This window comes from Centruroides sculpturatus, unplaced genomic scaffold (assembly GCF_000671375.1).
Source record: "Centruroides sculpturatus isolate CEXI.00-Female unplaced genomic scaffold, Cexi_2.0 scaffold1513, whole genome shotgun sequence".
In the NCBI taxonomy this organism is placed as follows: domain Eukaryota; kingdom Metazoa; phylum Arthropoda; class Arachnida; order Scorpiones; family Buthidae; genus Centruroides; species Centruroides sculpturatus.
The window spans coordinates 53,378-76,097 of NW_019385687.1; the positions used below are offsets into that span (position 1 = coordinate 53,378).

General features: G+C 26.8%; 1 protein-coding gene and 1 pseudogene across 1 annotated transcript in view; one reads left to right on the plus strand and one right to left on the minus strand.

Annotated features, from left to right (window-relative positions):
- The window catches only part of LOC111641209 (F-box/WD repeat-containing protein 7-like), an 81,013-nt gene that overhangs the window by 538 nt on the left and 57,755 nt on the right, over positions 1-22,720 (plus strand). The window lies entirely within an intron of this gene.
- On the minus strand, positions 12,492-13,635 carry LOC111641206 (annotated as a pseudogene).

Here is a 22,720-nt window from a genome sequence, read left to right on the forward strand (position 1 = left end):
ATCCAATATATAATCAATTACATATGAATTTTAATCATGATTACTATTAATGAGTTAAATCATAATTAAAATGAATACTGATTTTAAAAATGGAGAAAGTATTTAAATCATAAAAATCAAATTTTTATAATTAAAGCTTTTTTCTGTTAAGGTTTTAAGTTTCTTTGTTTTTCTATATGAAAATGCACTATTCTACAGAAGTGTATATCATTACAATTATGTTTTCAAATTAAAACCTTGTTCTCTTATCTTAATTATGATACATGTTGATTTTTATTTCTAAATCTCTTTCTACATATATATATATTGATTTAATGGATAGTGGAAAACTGATGTAAAATTGTATGATTTGATGGTCTTATTATTGATCGTTTAAATTTTTATTGTGCATGTTTTTGTGGGATCTTATGTTTGAATTTTGTGAGAGAGCAGACTACTTCTTCCACTTTGCATTGCCGTTGTAAATTGTGAAAAATAAAGAAAATTATTAAAAAGTGAGAGATGATATGTTAGATAATAGTTTGAGATTGTTCTATTACAGAAATGTTTTTGGCTTGTTTAAGACATCTTTGGGTATGGATTTGAAATATGATTTAAAAGTGGAATTTGCTAACTTTTTTTTAAGTGTAAAAATGTTTAAATTATTTTTAAAATGTATTCTAATATTCTAATAGAATATATGTAAGCATTACTACTTAAACTGAATATTTTTGTTGAATAAATAGCTGTGGATTTTACAAAGAATTATTTATTAGTTTTTAAATAAAGTATTTTTCGTAACTGTATTAAGTTCCTTTGTTTGTTCTCATCATCAGGATACCTTTGTAATTATGATGATGATGGTGATGATGATGCAAAAATGTATTAATAAACTTTTTGAATTATCTTGTTTGTATAAGCAGCATTTTAATTAAATTTTTGTTTAATTGTCATTTAATTATTATTTTTTTGATATTCTAATTAGCTTAATACTTTAAATCAGTATGAGAGCTCTGTTTAAAAGTTATTTATTTAAATAATGATTTCATTTTTAACTTGCATAGAGGGTCCACATATTCTTTTCCATTAAAAAATTTTCTGACATTGAATAATCTATTTCATTATGTATGTAGATATCATGAGATTATTTCTGTCTTCTAGTATCTGTAATACAATGTTATGATCAATATTATATACTGAGAAAGTAACTATGTATGTAATATTAATAAATATAAAGATATTGTAATACATGAATAATTACAATGAATAAGTAAATAATTGATTGGCATGTGCATCATGCTTTGTTAATGTGTGTACAGTATTTGCAGAGAATAAATATTATTTGAGAATAAAAGTTGTATAAGTTTAATGGATAAAAATAATCTGTGTGCAAATGGAACTTATTTTATAAATATATATCTGTGAAATTTGTAGCAAAGGAGCTAGAAAAACATGGAATTACATTAAAAAAAGTTATATATGTTGAAGTGGATGTTTGTATATATATTATATGCACAAACCCTTCAATTAGCATACACTGTATTTTTCTGATTCTTAGACATATGTTTTTTTATCCATTTTTACTTATCCAAAATAGAAGTGAATGTTAGTAAGCTTTGCTGATATATGTTTAATTTAAACTCCTTTTTGGGTTACAGTTGCAGACCTACACATTCCCATTGTCATTTGTCTGTCTGTCCATCCTTCTTGAGAATGGAGTTAGATAGATGAAAATCAAGACCAGATATGGAAAGCTTAGGAGCTGAAGGCCCCAATTAACTATATACGAACTTCTGGTCTGAACCAGAAATTATGTAATTTTTCTAATTAAGATAGGATTAAAAATTGCAGCCCAACATTATTATAACATCAAAATAAGTAATTGTTAATATTTAAAATGTCTTCAAGTTGATATAATGAAAATTGAACTTTCAAACATTATTTGTTTTGTAGCTTTGTATTATGTTTCTAATGGGGTTTTTATTTAACAAAACTCAATAAAAATTAATTATTTAAAACTTTTTCCTCAATAAAATAATCTTAAAATTTGATTTCAAATTCATAGTATGTCTTAGAATCAAGGAACAAGGTATTGATATAGGTATATGATATGCTACTTGAATTGTGTCTCTCTGTGTGTATACATATATATATATAAAACTTTGATATATTCAGAATTCACATATATACTAAACATGAAAATAAAACAATATATTGTTGAAATATATGAGTAAATAGGACAAATATTAACATAAAATTTGTAAAATTCTTATGACAATTTAATACTGTTGTGAACTAAGTATAGAATAAATATTACATTTATTAATTCCAGTGTCTATCTATGTACCCAGTTGTGAAGTAAAGAAGAATTTATTAATTTGTTAATAAAAAAGATAAAATACATGTAAGGTTTTAATAAAATATGTTGAATATAAAAGTTTAAGAAATCAGACATAGATCAGACTAGTTTTTAGAGTAAATTAAACATAAACCAGTATTTTAAATTTATAAATGATGGTGAGATGAATACTTTTACAACTATATACTGTATGTTGCATTTTCAATATCAAATAAATATTTGGAAATGTATAGCACATGATGAATGCAATTTTTTTTTTTTTTGTCTAATTTTTTTATTGGCATAGTTAAATTTATGGTCATGAAATGTAACAAAAACACAAGCTCTCAAATTATCATTGCATAATTTTCTGTTGAATATTAGGATGGTGATTAAAACAAACAGTTAGTTTATATTCTTATAGCAAATTAAGATGTAAAAAATCGTAAAATATATAATCTTGGATTAAATTTACTAACAAAAAGAAAATAGGCTGCCTCTTTTATCGCTAATTTTAAACTTATTTCTAAACAATAGCTAGTTAAACTTATTCTTTATATAGCTTAAAATGTTTTAAGCCTGTGATATACTTGTGTAGAATCTGGGAAAAGTTAATAAGCTACTAGAGTCAAATTAATTTGTACTATTAAAAATTGTTACTGTTGCACAAATGTCCTTCTGAAACTAAGTTAAATCATACCATCAATTATGATATATAAATTTTTTTAAATGAAAAATGATATTTTTAATTTTAACTTTTATGAATTTGTTTTAAAAACATTTTATATATTTGCTGAAAAACTCAAGTTAAAGCAGATGGAAATGCTTACATAAATTTTATGAAGTGAAATGCTTTTAAGATGTATGCATCACACTGGTTGGTTAAATTTGATTTACAGTAGTTACAATCAGCACTCTACTGTTTAGAGAGGTATAAAATGTAATGATAGAGATAAAATTCCGGAAATTTTAGAAGTTTATAACATCCTGTTTGCATCTGCACATATGTATTTAGTCTGCATCTGAGAAACTACTATATTCTTGTATTTGAACATAATCCTTTAAGAATTAAAACTGCAACCTTAATTGTGAAGTGTTATAACAGAGGAAGGAAATTTTTTTTTCTTTTCTCTTTTATAAAAAATACAATTATGTTATAAATAAACAATCCACTGTTCTTAGATTTAAAAGTTACACATGCAGAGGCTATTTAGAATCCCTTTGTTCATTTTCTTTCTTAGTATAGAGCAAATTCAGTCTTTTCAAATCAATATAACATTGTTATTTACATGAAAAATAATTCAACTTAATTAAGATGAATTTAATTAATTAAGACAATCTTAAAGTAGAATTGATTATATGGGTTTTAATAATTTAATTATTATTTACTGTATGTTTACTTTTAAGAAATGTTAATTTTGAAAGGTTTTAAGGTTAAGTAAGTCAGTATAAATGATGTACAGTAGTATCATGTTAAGTAATTTTAAAATTTAAATTTGATTTGTGTAAAGAGAAAAGAAATGTAGTTTGGTAAGTTTTCATAAAAATCTTAAAAGTTTTTACATTAATAATTTATTTTAACTGAAATATCTTCAAAAAATGTAATGAAAAATATACAGTTTAGATAAACAAAATAGAAATTAAATTTATATTAAAAATTTTTTTCATATATTTATATAAACTCTTTTTGTGCAAATTAATTCATAACAAAATTATTAATTATTAATCCACTAAGCTTGATTGATGATTTAACTTATTTATGTAAGTTTTATTTATTTTTTTCTGAAATTAACTATATATTATTGTTTTGTAAGTCAACTTTTTTCTACCTTTGGTTCACGGAAACTTTTAGATGTTTACTGCATAATAATTAAGGGTCAGATTTTTTTGTATGTGCATGTTTTTCCTTAAATGATATGATGTTAAAACATCAATATAAATATGATTTGGGTCCAAGTAGATCAAATTAAGGATGTCCAATAATGCATATGTTACTTTTATTTTTAAAAATTCATATAAAATTAGTGTTTATGCTTTTTGCTGCATATTTTGCAGCTTTTATCATTTTCAGGACTAAATACATTCGTTATAAATTTTATGGCACATTTGTATGATTGTAACTGTTATTTTTTCAAATGATTCTATAGTCTATTTTTTCTTTCTGTACAATGAATGTTTTGCATACCATTCTGCCATCCAATTACAGATGAGAATGCAAAATTCAAATTTCAAAGTTTGTATAGTCTAACTNGTTAATGTGTGTACAGTATTTGCAGAGAATAAATATTATTTGAGAATAAAAGTTGTATAAGTTTAATGGATAAAAATAATCTGTGTGCAAATGGAACTTATTTTATAAATATATATCTGTGAAATTTGTAGCAAAGGAGCTAGAAAAACATGGAATTACATTAAAAAAAGTTATATATGTTGAAGTGGATGTTTGTATATATATTATATGCACAAACCCTTCAATTAGCATACACTGTATTTTTCTGTTTCTTAGACATATGTTTTTTTATCCATTTTTACTTATCCAAAATAGAAGTGAATGTTAGTAAGCTTTGCTGATATATGTTTAATTTAAACTCCTTTTTGGGTTACAGTTGCAGACCTACACATTCCCATTGTCATTTGTCTGTCTGTCCATCCTTCTTGAGAATGGAGTTAGATAGATGAAAATCAAGACCAGATATGGAAAGCTTAGGAGCTGAAGGCCCCAATTAACTATATACGAACTTCTGGTCTGAACCAGAAATTATGTAATTTTTCTAATTAAGATAGGATTAAAAATTGCAGCCCAACATTATTATAACATCAAAATAAGTAATTGTTAATATTTAAAATGTCTTCAAGTTGATATAATGAAAATTGAACTTTCAAACATTATTTGTTTTGTAGCTTTGTATTATGTTTCTAATGGGGTTTTTATTTAACAAAACTCAATAAAAATTAATTATTTAAAACTTTTTCCTCAATAAAATAATCTTAAAATTTGATTTCAAATTCATAGTATGTCTTAGAATCAAGGAACAAGGTATTGATATAGGTATATGATATGCTACTTGAATTGTGTCTCTCTGTGTGTATACATATATATATATAAAACTTTGATATATTCAGAATTCACATATATACTAAACATGAAAATAAAACAATATATTGTTGAAATATATGAGTAAATAGGACAAATATTAACATAAAATTTGTAAAATTCTTATGACAATTTAATACTGTTGTGAACTAAGTATAGAATAAATATTACATTTATTAATTCCAGTGTCTATCTATGTACCCAGTTGTGAAGTAAAGAAGAATTTATTAATTTGTTAATAAAAAAGATAAAATACATGTAAGGTTTTAATAAAATATGTTGAATATAAAAGTTTAAGAAATCAGACATAGATCAGACTAGTTTTTAGAGTAAATTAAACATAAACCAGTATTTTAAATTTATAAATGATGGTGAGATGAATACTTTTACAACTATATACTGTATGTTGCATTTTCAATATCAAATAAATATTTGGAAATGTATAGCACATGATGAATGCAATTTTTTTTTTTTTTGTCTAATTTTTTTATTGGCATAGTTAAATTTATGGTCATGAAATGTAACAAAAACACAAGCTCTCAAATTATCATTGCATAATTTTCTGTTGAATATTAGGATGGTGATTAAAACAAACAGTTAGTTTATATTCTTATAGCAAATTAAGATGTAAAAAATCGTAAAATATATAATCTTGGATTAAATTTACTAACAAAAAGAAAATAGGCTGCCTCTTTTATCGCTAATTTTAAACTTATTTCTAAACAATAGCTAGTTAAACTTATTCTTTATATAGCTTAAAATGTTTTAAGCCTGTGATATACTTGTGTAGAATCTGGGAAAAGTTAATAAGCTACTAGAGTCAAATTAATTTGTACTATTAAAAATTGTTACTGTTGCACAAATGTCCTTCTGAAACTAAGTTAAATCATACCATCAATTATGATATATAAATTTTTTTAAATGAAAAATGATATTTTTAATTTTAACTTTTATGAATTTGTTTTAAAAACATTTTATATATTTGCTGAAAAACTCAAGTTAAAGCAGATGGAAATGCTTACATAAATTTTATGAAGTGAAATGCTTTTAAGATGTATGCATCACACTGGTTGGTTAAATTTGATTTACAGTAGTTACAATCAGCACTCTACTGTTTAGAGAGGTATAAAATGTAATGATAGAGATAAAATTCCGGAAATTTTAGAAGTTTATAACATCCTGTTTGCATCTGCACATATGTATTTAGTCTGCATCTGAGAAACTACTATATTCTTGTATTTGAACATAATCCTTTAAGAATTAAAACTGCAACCTTAATTGTGAAGTGTTATAACAGAGGAAGGAAATTTTTTTTTCTTTTCTCTTTTATAAAAAATACAATTATGTTATAAATAAACAATCCACTGTTCTTAGATTTAAAAGTTACACATGCAGAGGCTATTTAGAATCCCTTTGTTCATTTTCTTTCTTAGTATAGAGCAAATTCAGTCTTTTCAAATCAATATAACATTGTTATTTACATGAAAAATAATTCAACTTAATTAAGATGAATTTAATTAATTAAGACAATCTTAAAGTAGAATTGATTATATGGGTTTTAATAATTTAATTATTATTTACTGTATGTTTACTTTTAAGAAATGTTAATTTTGAAAGGTTTTAAGGTTAAGTAAGTCAGTATAAATGATGTACAGTAGTATCATGTTAAGTAATTTTAAAATTTAAATTTGATTTGTGTAAAGAGAAAAGAAATGTAGTTTGGTAAGTTTTCATAAAAATCTTAAAAGTTTTTACATTAATAATTTATTTTAACTGAAATATCTTCAAAAAATGTAATGAAAAATATACAGTTTAGATAAACAAAATAGAAATTAAATTTATATTAAAAATTTTTTTCATATATTTATATAAACTCTTTTTGTGCAAATTAATTCATAACAAAATTATTAATTATTAATCCACTAAGCTTGATTGATGATTTAACTTATTTATGTAAGTTTTATTTATTTTTTTCTGAAATTAACTATATATTATTGTTTTGTAAGTCAACTTTTTTCTACCTTTGGTTCACGGAAACTTTTAGATGTTTACTGCATAATAATTAAGGGTCAGATTTTTTTGTATGTGCATGTTTTTCCTTAAATGATATGATGTTAAAACATCAATATAAATATGATTTGGGTCCAAGTAGATCAAATTAAGGATGTCCGATAATGCATATGTTACTTTTATTTTTAAAAATTCATATAAAATTAGTGTTTATGCTTTTTGCTGCATATTTTGCAGCTTTTATCATTTTCAGGACTAAATACATTCGTTATAAATTTTATGGCACATTTGTATGATTGTAACTGTTATTTTTTCAAATGATTCTATAGTCTATTTTTTCTTTCTGTACAATGAATGTTTTGCATACCATTCTGCCATCCAATTACAGATGAGAATGCAAAATTCAAATTTCAAAGTTTGTATAGTCTAACTCGCATTCCTTTGAAGTCTTGCAAAGACATTTTGTACTGCCATGGAAATCTCTTGTTTTTCAAATTCTCAAAATCCTTTGAATTGATTAGATTAAAATTATTGAAAATGATATATTTATTAATTTAATAATATTAAATTTAAATATTTCAAAAAAACTGTGTAAATGTAATGTTTAATAGAATACACACACAACAAATTATCTTTCTCAAAGTAGTCAAACTTCCATATATAGAGCATATACAGATAAGATTCCATTATATTGAGTTCAGTTCAATCAACAGTATGGCAAAACAGAAAAAATTAAAGCTGAATTGCTAAGTACAGGAAATCATCATTAGTTCAAAATTTAAGGAACAAAGGAATAATCAAGTTTTGAATTATCTGAGATTTACATGTTTTTGTATAGTATGCCAAATGCCATGTAATTGATGTAATTTGTTAAGTAAGGGCTACTTATACGGAATGCTATTTTCATTAATTAATTAATAATAATAGTAATATAAATGTGAAGGTAAACAGCATGTGTCCAGTGAGAACCTCGCACATTGCCAGATAGATTTTATAAAAGTAAAGCAGAATTCCCCAAAATGTAGCCCAAATTATTTTTAAAGTGGTCCAAAAAGTAGTAAGTCATCCAAATGTAGTAGCCTAGACCCCTACATATATCTCAATCTGCTACTTATAGTCTAATCTTTCAATTCTGAAAACCAGTTATATTTTATGAGATAAGAGAAAAAAAGAGTAGTTCATGGTGACTCCTGAAAATGTATTACTGTAAAAACAAAGCCATATTGACCAGATTAGAGTTGTTCTTTGTCTATTGTTCTCACATGACATGGCTTATGGAGGCACTTAGATCTAAAAGAATGAGTTAACATACACATCTCACAACTCAGACAGAATAGTCACTTCAAATTTCAAAGTAGCCGTATTTCAAATTAACCAAATTCCTTAATGTGTAAATCTTTATATCCTTGGCCAGGACAAATAGTACAGTTACAAACTAATGAGATTTTTGAACTATCTGAGTTCAAATTAATAAGGATTTCCTGTATATATAGGTGTTTGGATTCTAGATATAATGGAAAAATTTTCATTATAATGTACAAATCATTTCCTGCTAAAAAATGATTTTAAGTGTTGAAATGTCCTTAAGTCAATGCAGTATGAAGCATCAAAATAAGCCAAAACAGTTAAGTTCTATTTGCACTGAAATCACCTTTAGTAGAGTTTATGATATTGCTTGGAACAAAACATTACTATCAACTTTGACACTATAAAGTTATACTTAGTTAATAAAGAGTGTTTACTCATTTCTCATCATTTGTACAGGGCTATAAACAAAATATACAGCTTTAGACTGGTTATATAACTGTAGAACAAGAGAAATTAGGTTAGCCCAATCATGTTCAAACTTCTTATAAACAGTTATATATAAATAGAAATAAATTCAATAATGATTGATTAAATACCACATAAATTTATAAAATGTTATTGAACATATAATTTTATTCATATTGACTTGATTGCACTCTTCCTATGTGAAACATTATTTTAATATATGATTTATGACATCATAATTTTCAAATCCTTTGTATTATGTTTGTCCCTTCCACCAAAAAAGTGTGATGTAACATATATTAATAAGATTTGATCTCATACAGAAGTAAAATTTGTATGCATTTCAATTTATCAATTTTAGCATATATTACTTGTACTTTTAACATGCATAATGCATAATTTCAAGTATTTTAACATGCATATATTAATTAATGCTTATGTTTGCATTTTTACATGCATATATTGCTATTTGCAATTGTGCAATAGCAATAAATGTGCAATTGAAATTTGTTTTAGTTTTAACAGTCAAAATCCTTAACTTTTAATTAGTTTTACATTTGATAAATTATCTAAATACCATATGGAATTATTAATTTTAATGTAAAGGAAAACATACATCATACAACATAAGATGACCAAGTAAAGATGAAGATTTTTTATTCAATATTTAAAATATCTAAAAAAAATCAAGAATTACATCATATATATATTTATTTATTTTTAATAAAATAATGTTACAATGTAAACTTGATTATCCAAAATGAAAAGTGCTTTTATGAGATAAGAGAAAAAAAGAGTAGTTCATGGTGACTCCTGAAAATAATCTTAAAATTTGATTTCAAATTCATAGTATGTCTTAGAATCAAGGAACAAGGTATTGATATAGGTATATGATATGCTACTTGAATTGTGTCTCTCTGTGTGTATACATATATATATATAAAACTTTGATATATTCAGAATTCACATATATACTAAACATGAAAATAAAACAATATATTGTTGAAATATATGAGTAAATAGGACAAATATTAACATAAAATTTGTAAAATTCTTATGACAATTTAATACTGTTGTGAACTAAGTATAGAATAAATATTACATTTATTAATTCCAGTGTCTATCTATGTACCCAGTTGTGAAGTAAAGAAGAATTTATTAATTTGTTAATAAAAAAGATAAAATACATGTAAGGTTTTAATAAAATATGTTGAATATAAAAGTTTAAGAAATCAGACATAGATCAGACTAGTTTTTAGAGTAAATTAAACATAAACCAGTATTTTAAATTTATAAATGATGGTGAGATGAATACTTTTACAACTATATACTGTATGTTGCATTTTCAATATCAAATAAATATTTGGAAATGTATAGCACATGATGAATGCAATTTTTTTTTTTTTTGTCTAATTTTTTTATTGGCATAGTTAAATTTATGGTCATGAAATGTAACAAAAACACAAGCTCTCAAATTATCATTGCATAATTTTCTGTTGAATATTAGGATGGTGATTAAAACAAACAGTTAGTTTATATTCTTATAGCAAATTAAGATGTAAAAAATCGTAAAATATATAATCTTGGATTAAATTTACTAACAAAAAGAAAATAGGCTGCCTCTTTTATCGCTAATTTTAAACTTATTTCTAAACAATAGCTAGTTAAACTTATTCTTTATATAGCTTAAAATGTTTTAAGCCTGTGATATACTTGTGTAGAATCTGGGAAAAGTTAATAAGCTACTAGAGTCAAATTAATTTGTACTATTAAAAATTGTTACTGTTGCACAAATGTCCTTCTGAAACTAAGTTAAATCATACCATCAATTATGATATATAAATTTTTTTAAATGAAAAATGATATTTTTAATTTTAACTTTTATGAATTTGTTTTAAAAACATTTTATATATTTGCTGAAAAACTCAAGTTAAAGCAGATGGAAATGCTTACATAAATTTTATGAAGTGAAATGCTTTTAAGATGTATGCATCACACTGGTTGGTTAAATTTGATTTACAGTAGTTACAATCAGCACTCTACTGTTTAGAGAGGTATAAAATGTAATGATAGAGATAAAATTCCGGAAATTTTAGAAGTTTATAACATCCTGTTTGCATCTGCACATATGTATTTAGTCTGCATCTGAGAAACTACTATATTCTTGTATTTGAACATAATCCTTTAAGAATTAAAACTGCAACCTTAATTGTGAAGTGTTATAACAGAGGAAGGAAATTTTTTTTTCTTTTCTCTTTTATAAAAAATACAATTATGTTATAAATAAACAATCCACTGTTCTTAGATTTAAAAGTTACACATGCAGAGGCTATTTAGAATCCCTTTGTTCATTTTCTTTCTTAGTATAGAGCAAATTCAGTCTTTTCAAATCAATATAACATTGTTATTTACATGAAAAATAATTCAACTTAATTAAGATGAATTTAATTAATTAAGACAATCTTAAAGTAGAATTGATTATATGGGTTTTAATAATTTAATTATTATTTACTGTATGTTTACTTTTAAGAAATGTTAATTTTGANATTAACAAAAAAGCTGAGATGACAATGATACTTTCTTCGTAGACTGTATATATTAACAAATAATACAACTCTAAAACCTTATACGATACAGCCAAATTTATTATCCCAATTCAAACGTTTGAATTGGGATAATAAATTTGGCTATATCGTATAAGGTTTTAGAGTTGTATTATGACAATGATATTTTGTAAATAGAAAATGCCCTTGTTTAACTAATATTAATATTAATGCCTAATGCAGTAATTTTAATTGTGATTGTTAATTAATTATTGATTGGAAATAAATTATTGATTGTTTTAATAAACATATTTCTCTTAGTAACGAAAAAGAATAGTATACTACTGCTAACTTCTGGTACATAACCCTATGTTTTGCATTAGTCCTTTGTTTTGTATGCATAATATGACACTTTTTTGGAATGTAACTACAGTGTTATATGAGGGATATCTGTAATAATATTTTAATTGTATATAGAAAACATCATTAATATGGTCATTATTGGTACATTCTTTTATTATATGGTATCTAAAACACTGAATTACATTTCCTGTATAGATTATAGTTAGCATTTTTTTTTACATGGATAATGAAAGAATATATATTGAAAAATATATTTGTTTTTTCATGAAAGTAAATAGCTTAAAAGTTTTTCACAGTTATCAGCACTTGTTAGTAATGGCACTAGGATTTTCATTCTATGAGGGTGGAGGCAGGGCAGAACATTATTTTAGTGGGGTTAGTGTTAGCACATTTCATCATCAAATAAACTCATTTTTTAAATTTAATGATAATAAGACTTATAAGTAGAAAAAGTTTACTGAAGATGCATAATTATTTGGCAAACAATCAGTTCATATTTAAAGTAACTCCTCCAGTAATGGCCAGCTGAATAAATTATTTTAGAGAAGGTGGATGGGTGGGCTGCCACTACTCACCCTAGCACCATCCATGTCTGTAATGCACTACATTTATCATAGCAAATCTTTCAAGTATTAAAAACGTAATTATCTAAAGCTAAAATATCAAAACTAGCATCTCTCGTCACAGCCTTGCCCGCTCTTATATACATATAGGACTTTGAAAATTTGAACTAATTGTTCATTAATTATTTTTGGGTGATTAATGTTTAGTATTGCAGTAGAGTATTGCAAAATATAAAAAAATAAAATTATAAAACTTCTGAATAAGTTATATTTCGAGTTTTGTCACCCATTGGTATCAAAATTATTTGATTGTTAAGATTTCCAGTTCTGGAAAGCCCTACATACAATTGACCATGGGAGAAACTCTTTGTACAAAGATCCACTCCAACGTGTTGGAATGTTTGGCTTTGCGATTTGTTAATTGTAATAGCAAAAGAAACTTTAATTGGAAATTGTAAACATTTAAATTGAAATGGTAGATCGGTATGAATCATTGGGATTCTAGGAATAAATGCAATTTCCCCTATGATTCAGTGAGAATTATAGCTTCAATGATATTGTCATGCATAGCTTTAATTTGTAACCTGGTACCATTATAGAGATTGGGAGGTTGAACATTATGTAACAACATAATTGGAGAACCAATTTTTAATTTTAATTTATGTAGTGGGAATCCAGATGGGCTGAGTGAGACCATTAAGAAACTCTTGTGGATAATGGACTGCATCATCAGTGCTTAAAACTGTATCAATCAATAGATAATCTCAGCTGTTACCATTGACTTTTTCAAGAATATTTTTTGTTATTTATTTCTTTTTTTGTTATATTTCTAGGTGAAATTATGGACCTTTTCACACAACCAAAGATATGGTTTATTCAATAAATCTGAAATATCAGGATAAATTTCAGAAATCAAATCATTGACTGTACTCTCTATCTTACCTATGTTTTGACTGACAGTGATGTAGTCATTTTCGTTGTCTTCTGTTCTATCATCAAGTGTCAGTAACTGTTTTGGAAATGCAGGGTTTTCTCCCGCAATATGAGCTCTCATGTTCGTACACAAATAGAGTTTTTCAATACTGTTCCAAATATGTGAAGACTTTAAGCATGCTTTTATTGTATCAGCTCTTGTATCTTTTGGAAACACAGGTAAAGTCTGCAAAAAATCTCCAGTGAAAACAAAGGTTATACCATACATTAGTTTATTATTCAATCTAAGATCTTGTAAAGATCGATCAACAGCTTCAATATGAGCCCTATGACTTATTGTACACTCATCTCAGACTATAAATAAAGTTTCTTGGAGAGTTTTTCCAAGTGGGCCATTTCTATGGATCAGACAAACGGACTCTCCATCACAAAATACATTCAATGGTAATTTGAAAGTTGAGTGAGCATTCCTGACTCCATTGAGAAGTGTCGCTGTGATTCCTGAGGATGCTACAGCCAGTGCTGTACCTCCTGCTGATCTCACTTTAGCCAACAGTAAATTAATCAAAAAGGTTTTCTCAGTTCCACCAGAAGCATCCACAAAAAATACTTTGCCTCGATTATTGATCACACTATCAATAATAACATTGAATGCATATCTCTGATCATCGACCAATTTTGGTAGATTAACTGCCACAAAATTATGTGATTCATGTATGTCATAAGGACACCTGGAAAGAGAGTTGTAAGGATCATTAGAATTATGATTATCCCTGATAGGTGAAGCCAAACCAAATTCATGTAAATATTTTTCAGAAAGACAGACCACCTTATCCTCTATTTCAATCAAACCTTGATTGAAAATCTCTTTAGAGAACAAGAGAATGTCAATTCATAGTTGTTTAATTGATTTTGTTCTTGATGAAGAATATCTTGGCAAAAATCCATTTGATATTTTCCATAGAATTATAGGTTCAGATGGTTGACAGAAAACTAAAATAATAGCAAATAAATCTTTCATCTTCGAAGCACTTTTTGATATGGCAGCATCAGAGAGATTGTCTTTCCAATGATTATCATTTTCTAACAGGCCCAGGTCATTACATCAGGCTTTGAAAGTAGGATGAATGATACCATTGACAGTCTTTAAACTCTCGAATGAAGTTGGGCCTTGAACGTGATGTAATAACATCCTCAGATGAAAACATTTGCCTTGATTAGGATGAATAGTGTAAACTCTACCAAGTGCTATATCTCTTTTGATTGCAAGATAGCCTTCAACATCTAGTCCTCGTTTCCTTTGAGAAAATCTATTATTTGACCAAGTATAATACCCTGGAACCTCATGATATAAAAGTGTTCTAGCGAAATCATCTGATGAACATAGATAAGAAAAAAAAATCAGTCAGTGTGTTTTCCATGGATTATCGATGACTTAGTGAATATTATCTTCAGTGACATAAACACTTTGATTATTTTCAATATGTACAGCTAAATGGATCACAGCTGGAAATCTTTCATGAATAGAAAAATCCAAGAATTGCCAAAATGCTTCTGAAGAACATATGTAACGACCATTGATATAGCTGCTTATTTTGTCATTCTCATTTTGAACAGAAAAAGCGACTTGATCAGGCCTTTATTCACATATTTGCAGATATACTTGATTACTTGAATGGAATGGCAGTATTCAATGCTTATGTGTGCACCAAAACATCTTGATAATGTAGGGCAATATAACAATGATTATCTAATTGTACTGTTTTACCATGAATATTCAAAGTGGTGTATCCCCTATCATCAGGAGATCTACAATGATAAGTTGGATAACCATCAGACCCAGTTTGTGTTTCTTTTACGAAATTGTGTGGATATTTTTTGAACACCTACTATTGTTCATGCATGGTGATGCTACATTGAACTCTCAGGCCCATCATATTTTTGCATGCAATGTCAAAAAGCAAAGGATCGGAATTTTTATTTGGCAATTCAGCAGAAATAATTTTATCAATCTCATTTAGTTGAATTTTAACTTCTAACCATAAGAGAATGTGAAATCCATTGCAGTTTCATTTAATTAATAAAAAATCTGTAGGTTTGATTAGTGATAAACATTCAGGGGATCATAAAGATGCTACAGTTAAAATTTAGTAATGATTGGTTCGGTAGTTTTCATGGTTAGTAAGAACAAACGAAAAATACGTTGTATCTTTATATAGTAGTATAGATTATAAGTTATGACTATGCATGCAGCAGTCAAATAAACCTTATATGTATACTGGTGACTTTTACAGGTGCACTTGCAATAATGAGATAAAAATGCTTTAATGTTAACAGATGTCTGTTGCTGAGGTAACCATGAGAAAAAGTTTTTAATTAATTAATTAATTAATTAATTAGAATAAAATAAAAAAAATTTGTTTAAATGTTATATTTATTCCTCTTTCCTCTTAATGTTTTCCTTTAAACAAACATTAATATGGTGACCTTTTTCAGAGAACATGTTTATTAAATCCTTTTTACTGAGACTATATTTAACACTGTTTTCCACTTAATCACAAATTAATTGCTAAAGCAAAATTATAAAACTAATGCAATTTTAATTTTATAATTTAGTTTTGTTGTAAACATCAGTTATAAGAGTACCTTTTCATTTGAAAATTTCTGTATTTTGTAATATTTAACTTGTAATATTTATGCTGTAATAAAAAATTTTCTAATGAATACATTTGAACTATATTAAAAGCTAAAAATGTTTGAATTTTAAATAATATGGTTTTAGGAGAAAAGGATTTTCATTTTAAAATACCTTAAATGATTTTTACTCTCTGATATTACTGTATTTTTCAATATTTTGGCAAGTACCAATTAAAATTATTAATGAATATTGCAATAAATTAGTTTTGTTAACATATGATGAGTGACAAATAGATCTTAACATTAATAAATAAAATTTTATGTTCAAAACATTCTTTGACAAAGTGATCATATTTTTGCAAAAATATGATTGCAAAAAATCCATAATGATATTATACTAAAAAAATGAATAGGTCCTCTTAATGCTCTTAGTTATGTATTTGGTAAGTGAAATTAAATATAAAATATATTCACAAAGCTTTTCATCTGTTGATTTGCAATAAAAAGAAAAACAACATTCAGTAAGGGTGAATTCAGACAATAACAGTGCATTTTACAGGAAGATGCCTATTTGAAAATCTGGCAATATTGCTTTCTATGCATCAGAATAATATATGCGCATGGACTTATACCCTTCTTATTCTTCTACTTTTCTTTAAATATTTAAAAAGTATATATGTTTTTGGACATTTACCCTTATTCCACACACACAACTTCAAATGCTTGTGACAGCCCACAATAAGGCATGTCATATATTTTTATAGTGAGGACAGATGGGAACACATGTACAGATGACAAAAATCAATAACTCAAAACCAGCCATTTATGGAGTTATACATTGACCTCTTCAAAATTTAAGGAATTTGATGAAATAAATTTTCTTTGTTCTTTTTTGTTGTTAATGAAGCTGTTTTACATATGAATTGCACACAAATCAAATTCAATAAAACTCTGCTAAGTTAAATAATTTTTGTGTTTAAAACCCAATATTTATTTAAACCATTTAATTTAGTTTTTTACTATAACATTGTACTAAATTACATATTAAACATATAATGTGCTTATTGTTATGCTTACTAGTTCTAATATTTTAAATTAATAAAACTCATTTATATAAAAATAAAAAGAAGTTGAAAAGTCTTCTTTAATATTTTTATCATTAATAAAAATATGACCAACCTTTCATAAAGTCTAATATATTTTTCAATACAAAATAATTAATGTTATTTTTTCTAACAGTATAGGCACTGTGGTTCATGAAATATGATAAAATTTATGTATTTAATTATATAAAGTGCAATGAATAATAATAGTAATGAATAGTTGAAAGCTTCCTGTATACTGGCAATCAATAGTTATTGATGTAAGGATATTTCTAACCTGTAATCAATTCATGACCAAATATTCAGAATAGACCTAGATTTTAATAAGAAAAGTTTGTAAACAAAAAATATGTGGTTTTGAAGTACAGTTTTAAAAAGTATTACTGATGTGTATCTTATTATTATTTGTATTAAGATTATTAAGTTTGTACTTCCTAAATTTAAAATTTAATGAGTTGTCATATTTATGACAATAGGTAAGAATTTATTAATACCTTAATTTATGATTTTGTTCATTAGCTTGTCTGTCAAATGATATTTTTGTTTAAATTCAGGAAAATTTCCATTGTTTTAAAAACAATTTTGATATGAAGTCATCATAAAATTTAAACAAGTGTATTCATCTAACAAATATATAAGAGTTAGACTACTTAACATCTCTTTCTGACTCTTTTATTCAAAATTAACCATAGTAAAATAAACTTTACTTTTAGAAATCTTTTTTAATAACTGATTGTTTTCAGATCTTATCATCATTAAAATATTCTTCAATTTCATTGACTGTTAATGACACAAGCCTCTTTTATATCTGTTTCAACTGTTTTAAACTTAACCACTGCTTCAGATATTTAACAAAAGTAAAAATTGCTAAAATTTTGAAGTACTGGTTAAGTTTGAAACAGTTTTGAACAGATTTGAAAGAGACTTATATGACTGACAGTCAAGGAAATTGAAGGATATTTGGATGATTATAAAATATACAAGTGAAAATCAATCTTGAAAACATTAATTAAAAGGTATTTTAAAAACTTTTCAAAGGAAAATGTTTATTCTACCATGATTAACAGATAACTATACAAGTATTTTAGTTTTATAATAAAAAATTTATTTTGGATTAATATCTTCTAATTTAGTGATGAGCAATCTTTGGATGTGGCCACACATTTTTTCTTATAGAGATGCAGGTTTAAAGCTTTTCGAGTACCAACATACTCCATAATTGCCAATACACAAGGTAGTAAAATAATATATGCTAATGATATGCAAACTAGTAATGTATAAACTTAGTTTATTTTCATCTTTTACTGGTCAGGTTTAGTTTGAATTAAAATTAAACGTTTCCAGATTGGGCTATCTTACTGCTACTATTAATAATTAAATACCAAGTTATTTGGTCAAGAAGTAGGTGTTAGGTACTGTACATCCCTTATTAAATTAATATTTATTAATTAATTTAGAAGGTACTGGAAGAATTGGCCCAGAGTGGAACTCAAACCTACAACTGCTGCTTACCATGAGGATACATTACCAGTTATGCTACCAGACCTCTGCCTGATCTTTGTTTCCAGAGTTATTAATTTAGATATAACCATAGTAGTTACTCATGGTGACAATCTAATATGGCTTGATCTAATCCAGCAATCATTTGGTTTTAATATATAACTATTGAGCTTTTGGATGTTTATCATTGTGAATATCAGCTTGATTAGGTTGCATAATAATACAAGTAGAAAACAGAATATAAAATTATACTCCAAATTCTTGAGGCTACATATTAGGACCCTGTGGACCATGGATTGTGTATAACTGTTCTAAGTCAATTCCTTTTTTTCTAAGATATCAACATGATAACTTGTAAAAATAATCTAAGAAGTAAATTAGTGATACTGTAAATTAAATGAACTAAATTGCAAATAATATGTGTTACAATCTTGTTAATATTTTAATGTTTTCTAATAATTACAATACTTTGAAGAATTCTAATGATATAATATCTTATCTGTATATTGTTGGCTCTACATGGTTTATATTGGTGGAACATGCATTTTTATGGAAACCACATTTGAATTCAAATATATTTTTAAAGTTTGATTATTAAGTGATTAACCATTAAAATTGTAATATTTTTTCAATTAATTTAATGCATGACTACATTAATACATTAAATTATTACCTATGGCCCAGCTTAAAATCGACAGGTTTCTTCTGTCTGTAATTGATATATAGTTTTACTAAAAGTTTTTATCTCATATATCTGCACCACACACTGGGATGAATATAAAATCAGACTCACTTCAACCATTAAGTTTGAATTTTATATTCTAGTCATTTATCAGCAACAATGGTTAATGTTTGATTTTATTTAAACATATCATGAGAATGCATGTGCATGAGAACATGTTATTCGAAATCTTCGTCCCTCCATTTGATTATGTTCAAATTTTTTATTCATGTTTGTTTTAGAAGATCTGGCTGGTTTAGAATTGAAAAAAGCCTGAGGAATAACCCAGAAGGGGTTACAAAACATTCAATATTTAAGAGTTAATTAAATAAATAAATAAATAAATAAAAACAAGAACTTATACTGGAATGAATAAATAATTTAAATAAAATAAACCTTTAACTATCCAGCAATAAAAAATGTTTAATAAAAACGTTTTCAACTGTTTTTAAACGGCCAGTTGAACCAATATTTTCAGTTTGAACCAATATTTTTTTTTAATATTGGTTCAACTGAAGATGGCCGTTTAAAAACAGTTGAAAACGTTTTTATTAAACATTTTTTATTGCTGGATAGTTAAAGGTTTATTTTATTTATAAGAGTTAATTGTAATTCACACTGGTTAATGGTTGAAGTGAGCCTAATTTTTATCTCGTTTTTCTGTTTAAGTAATTTTCAGATTAATTTGGTTGCCTTCTGAAGTTATTATTCAATGCTTGTATGTCTGCACCAATCATTACAATTTAATAGATTAATCTAAAAATAATTTGAATTCAAATGGAATTGCAGTTGAAATGCATACAGTCGACCCCCCTATAAGATAGAGATACGTTCCATTCTCTAGGAATCCGCTTTCTTACGAATCCTTCCAATCACAACCCGACACGTATCAAGTTTACGGACTATGGCTGTTTGAAAGATTTTCTTCCATAAAATTAATCGATTCTAGACTAATCCGACTCAACATTTCCAAAATACGTATATATTTTTTGGGAATAATCCGTATAAACTACGCTATAAACAAAAAATTGTAGGATTACTTACCGAGTGTCACCATTCGACATTGCCATTGCTCAACATTGTTTTCGTCGCGGAACAGCTCAGCAAAGAGCGGCCGATTTCTAACAACTTATTTTTCTGTGAAAACTTCGTAGAACTTTGGAGACATCATTAATATAAATAATTTTAATCGCCGTTGAATAAGAAATGTTTCTTTCACAAGAAATGTATAAAATTACAGTACTGTATTAGACTTACGGTACCTAATTTACATACTGACAGACGATAGTTAGCGTAAAAATCTCCGTAGCGTGGCGCTACGGACGGCGGGAAAGTAGTTCGGCTTCCCGATGACGTTTGAGGTGTTTATAGGGAACTTTTACTATTTTTTACGGATACCGGTAGCAATTTTTTCGTAGTTTTATAGGAATCGTAACTATAGGGACCGTAATTATAGGGGGGTCGACTGTACTCAATCATTGTAAATAGTATCATTCTGGTGCACAATGGACCTTTTAGGGTGAGGTGCATATGTTCTACAGGTCCCACCTGTACCATCATTTTAGTTTTTGTCATGTAAATTAAGACCAACACATGAAACCAGCACAAATTAACTGAAAATAAGACTTTTATACTCCTTAAAAGTGAAATTGCAACAGCACAAAGGAATGCACATAGCCACATGCAAATTAGGACACCAGTAGGGGTTACAGATATGCAAATTATTACATTTGCATATGCATCAGGTCATATGGTATCCAGTTTTTAGCTATAAAGACCAGCAGCCAGCTAAGGCTGTAAATAGTATCAACAATGGTTGCAGCAGCAAAACTTTTGAAGAAATGTTGAAAATGACTGATACAACAACAAGCTGAATACCAGCAGTTAACAGCTAGGGAACAAGACTGTATCCTGGAGCTGTGTGACCTCAGTTTGTCAATGTATGCAGTTGCAACATGTGTTGGACACAACATGAGTACCGGCCAGAGATGTATGACATGATGACAAAGGAACATCTGTGAACATGTCTCAGATGGAGTGGATCAACTGGCAGATGACAGAGTGCACAGACAGCAGATTCACCAAACAGCCTTTTCACCATGGCATGTGACATTCAAAGCTTCCTGTTGTCATCAATAGTTGCATCTGTATCCACTCAAACAATTTGCAACAAGTTGCATGAAGTCTGGCTGCACACATGGCAACTAGCAACAGGAATATTATTAACTGCTCAACACAGGGCTACAAGCCTGACATTATCAAAACTGGATCACTGAATGGTATCAGGTATTCTTTACAGATGAATCCCGTTTGTCTGTTGAGAAATGACAGCCATGGATGGGTGTAACAGTATCTCAGGGTAAGCTATGTGCCAGCCCTTTTTATTGAGCATTATACTTGCTTCACATCAGGCATCATGTTCAATCAATGGACAGCCCTGGTACACATTTCCAGTACTCTGACAGTGGACCAATGCATCACATGAATTGAGGGGCCTGTGGTTTGGCCACTCAATTCGTTTTTTCATTTTTTTTTCTATCATTTTTAATGGATTGCAGTTTGTGTAATAATTAAACATTAAATTCAAATAGATTGTAGTTTATTTGAATTTAATGTTTAATTATTTCTTTTATAACATGTTTAATGTTATAAAAGAAGAATTTGGTGAACTTTTAAATTTTGTACAATATTGATACAGTAAAAGTTGTGTAGACCTGAATCACATAATATCAATTTTTTCTGTTTTGAAAAGGTTTTAGTATTTTTTTTTCTTTTCCTTCTTTAAACTACACTTGATAAAATGTCATACAGTTATGCTAATTTTTTTTTAATAGTAAAACCACTTTTGTATATGAAAAGAAACTTTTATTACTAGGTTGAATCTAAAATCCAAGATGATTTCAACTAAAGACGGGAGTATTCAAATGCAAGAATTGAAAACTATTTGCTTTCAAAGAGTTCTTGTTACTAAGAAGTTATGCTAGATATTCGAATACTAAAGCTATGTCTATACCTACGTAACAATTTTTAGACATTATTTTGTTAACAATAGATATGATTGCAGATTATTATATTATTATGTATCAAATTATATGCCTTTAAATTGCAGAACAAAGTCACCAATGTAATAAGTCCTAGTAATAAAATTAGGTCCTTGTAGACA